The sequence below is a fragment of the Crocuta crocuta genome, unplaced genomic scaffold (genome assembly GCF_008692635.1).
Source record: "Crocuta crocuta isolate KB4526 unplaced genomic scaffold, BGI_CrCroc_1.0 scaffold940, whole genome shotgun sequence".
Classification (NCBI taxonomy): domain Eukaryota; kingdom Metazoa; phylum Chordata; class Mammalia; order Carnivora; family Hyaenidae; genus Crocuta; species Crocuta crocuta.
The window spans coordinates 153,139-157,212 of NW_027532184.1; the positions used below are offsets into that span (position 1 = coordinate 153,139).

General features: G+C 42.9%; 1 protein-coding gene across 1 annotated transcript in view; it reads right to left on the reverse strand.

The window, feature by feature from the left end:
• Positions 1–4,074, reverse strand: part of MOSPD2 (motile sperm domain containing 2) — a 57,266-nt gene that overhangs the window by 39,757 nt on the left and 13,435 nt on the right. The window lies entirely within an intron of this gene.

The following is a 4,074-nucleotide window of genomic DNA, read 5'->3' on the forward strand; positions in this document are numbered from 1 at the left end:
ACCTGATATTCCTCCTGCCACATCTTGCTCCATTCTTCCTTACCTGACCTGTGTCTCCTCACAGCCACCTAGGCATAGCCAGATTCTACCATTCTGCAAGACTTTCATTTTTTTTTTTTAATGTTTTATTTATTTCTAGGAGAGACAGAGACAGCGTGAGCAGGGGAGGGTCAGAGAGAGAGGGAGTCACAGACCGAAACAGGCTCCAGGCTCTGAGCTGGCAGTCAGCACAGAGCCCGACGCGGGGCTCGAACCCACGAACCGCGAGATCACAACCTAAGCGAAAGTCGGACGCTTAACCGACTAAGCCACCCAGGCGCCCCTATCTGCAAGACTTTCAAATGCTTCCTCTCCCACAAAAATTTCCCTGAGCCCAGAAGTAATTCCTTCTCTACTGGGAACAGCTACAGGACTTCAACTGAGCCTTTTTTAAGGCACTTAGCATGTTTTCCTTTTAATCAGTTACTGGCATACGTGCTGTCTCTTCCCACATAGAGACCGTGTAACAGCACAGTCTATCCATTTTAGGAGTCCTCCAAAGCAGACTATTCTGGTGCCAATGAAAAGGCCTTTAGGAAACATTTGTTAACTGAATCTATTCCTTNGCCTCATTTCAAGCCATCAGAGAGAATAGCCAAAAGAGCAGGAAAATATAAAGTACATTCAAAGACTCTTCTTTGGAGTCTCAATTTCCTTATCTTTAAACTGCTTTAATCACCGTGCTTGTTACTGTACTATAAAATGTAAGATTAGACCATAAATCATGCACCTGTACAGTGTCACCTTGGATTTGGTTTTCAATACCTGGGCTCTATTTTTCTAATCTATACAATGACTGGTTCCATGGTAGGTAAACCTTGGAAAATGGTTTTTAGCTCTGCTACTCAAAGATTCATCGGTATTCAAAGTACAAATTTTCTTTAGTTCTGATTTATAAACAGGAGCCGGATGTAAGAGTTTACATGGTCCAGCCTCAAGAGGCCCCTGAGAGCACATGTCCCCTGTAGAAGCACCATCCGGTGTGGCCACTGGACAGCCCTCTCCAGTCAACCAATGTAGCATTTTCCCCAAAATTGCAGGCTGACTTTTTCATTTTCAAGCACATTCCTGCCAAATACCCAAGTCTGAATAGCTACAGGTTACTCGCCACGAAAAATGTGACTAATTCAAGTGGCAACTCGAACCAGCAGAAGTGGTTAGTGCATGTGGCCCAATTTTGTGACATAGAACATTAAAAGGACATGTACCAAAGGGTCAAGGTTTAATAAAATTTACTGCTTCATCGGGGGCCTTCTAAAATAAAATTGGCTTTTTTTTAATCCCAAGTACCCACACTGAAGACTACAATGACCCCGCGTCTTGATGTGCACTGAGGAGCCAGTACTTTTGCCCATCAATGCTCCTGTGTAATCAGCTCAAATGTCAGCACAGTGCAAAAGGCATACGGCTTTTCAGTATTACTATGGAAACAGTTCTGACCTCAGAGGTTCCTACAGAGTCGTGGGCGTCCCCAAGGGTCCAAAAAACTAAACTCAGAACCCTTACCTAGAATAATGTGGCAAGTGGTAAAAACTCAATAAATATTAGTCATGGAGTGCCTGCGTGGTTCGGTCAGTTGAGCATCCGACTTCGGCTCTGTTCATGATCTCCTGGTTCATGAGTTCAGGCCCCGTGTCGGATTGTGTGCTGACAGCTCAGAGCCTGGAGCCTGCTTTGGATTCTGTGTCTACCTCTCTCTCTGCCCCTCCCTTGCTCCTTCTCTCTCTCTCTCTCTCTCTCTCAAAAATAGGTAAAATATTATAAAAACTAAAAAAATATTAGCCATAAAACGAAGAAAGCATTATTGTTGTTATTATCATTATTACTACCACTGCTGGTATTATCACAAGGGATACCAGAAAAGAGACAGTGCTTGTTACTAAGAAATTTAAAGTAGATTGCTTTTGAATAGCTTTTAGGGATGCAGGTCTTTGAAGTTAGAAGTCTCTATTTACATTAAAATGACTACTACTGGGGCGCCTGGGTGGCTCAGTCAGTTGGGCATCAGACTTCAGCTCAGGTCATGATCTCATAGCTCCTGGGTTCAAGCTCTGTGTCAGGCTCTGTGCTGACAGCTCAAAGCCTGGAGCCTGTTTCAGATTCTGTGACTCCCTCTCTCTCTGCCCCTCCCCTGCTCACGCTGTCTCTGTCTCTCAGAAATAAACATTTAAAAAATTAAAAAAAAATAAAATGACTACTATTATTATCAGAACATGTACTTACCTATGAAATGCTTGTTGAGTATTTACCTACCCCCTAGACAGACACAGAAAAGAAAGATAAGGGAAAAGACAGAGAAGGAGAGGACTGGGCAAGGGGTCCCGTGGTGGTGGGAGGGAGAGACATGGGGAAAAAAGTCCAGCCAGAGGACAGAGAGGAGGGCTGTGGGGAGGAGGGAGGGAGAGAGAAAGAGAGAGAAATAGGGAGTAAAGTGGGCATTCAAGGGAAGGAAAACTTGGCCTGGGACCACAAGGCCACGTACAGTAAGTGTGTTTATGAGAACATAATTTGCTGCTTTCAAACACGGCACCCGGGCAACTGAGCCTCCAAGTGTGAGGCAGTTTCCGGAAAACTAGTCCTCTGGCAAAAAGAGATGTTACAGGAATAAACTAAAGATGTACACAGAAAAGGTAACTAAAGCTACCAAAACACACATTTGTGCATGCACACCACTGCCCCCACCTACTCAGGACACTACTTTTTCAAGACTTTTACCTCTTAATAATTAAAGCATAAAGAGGAGGAAGAGATTAGTTTTATACACAGATACGTACACATACATATATATTCTCATAATACCTTACCCTTCTACTTCCACCTTGCTGTGAACCACAGAAAACCTTCATCGCTAACCAACATTAATCTCAGGTGGTGGGATTTATTTATTAACCAAATTAAACTAATTATTTATTTTAGAGAGAAAGAGATAAAGCACACACACTTGAGCAGGGGAGAAGCAGAGAGAAAGGGAGAGAGAGAATCCCAAGCAGGCTCTGTGCTGTCAGCTCAGAGCCTGACACAGGGCTCAACCTCATGGACCATGAGATCATGACTCCAAATCAAGAGTCGGAAACTTAACCAAACTGAGCCACCCAGGTGACTCTAGAACTGTGTTTTAAAAGTTAAAAAACATGAAAAACATCTAGCCAGATTCAGTATAAAGGGCAGAGTGATGAAATCAGCACAGGGATTAACTATGTATAGGGACGGAGCAGGTCATGCTAGGCCTGATTTTCTTCTGGTGAAATGGAGAGAAGTTCTGTCTACCCACAGTCCTATGAAGATCAAGAACATTCCAAAAATCTTAAATACCATATAAATGAATTTCGATTAATGTAAGGTAGAACTGTACACATGAATATAAGATTAAATTCTAACCAACCTATTAATCAGTTGAGAAGATCTTAGGAATATACTGTACTTATTATAAATGTACCTACAGTTTAGATAAAAGTTAGAAAAAACACATTCTCATAATGAAAATTAGAGAACAGTTATGAACTGTACATCATAATGATGCTCAAAAGCAGCAAATACACAACTGTCCAACATTATAGTAATTTAGAATGTCTTCTTTCTCCAGGACTTGGAGCGCTGACACACTTGAAAGTCCTGGTAAGGCCCTGGAGCAGCATCTGTACTGGCTGGACACTTTCTACTGGCTGGACTGTGTTAACGTCAGCAACGGGAGCAATCAGGCTGAAATAACAAACTATTCCCTTAAAGGCATCCTCTGTTAGTAGGTCACAACCTACCCTAAATCTCCGCTTTCCTGTGAAGCTATTTGGTGAGACTGAGAAGCAGGTGGTCTTTTAAGATGGGATCAAGCCACTGGCCTATAGCAGTGATTCTCAAACTTCAGCACCAATCAGCATCACCAGGCGGGCTTGTTTAAAAAGGGATTACTGGACCCCACTCCCTAGAGTGCCTAATTCATGGGTGAGAACCAAGAATCTGTATTTGTACCAAGTTCGTACAGGATGCGGACACTGCTGGCCCAGGGACCAACACTTTGAGAACTGCTGTATTACCGAT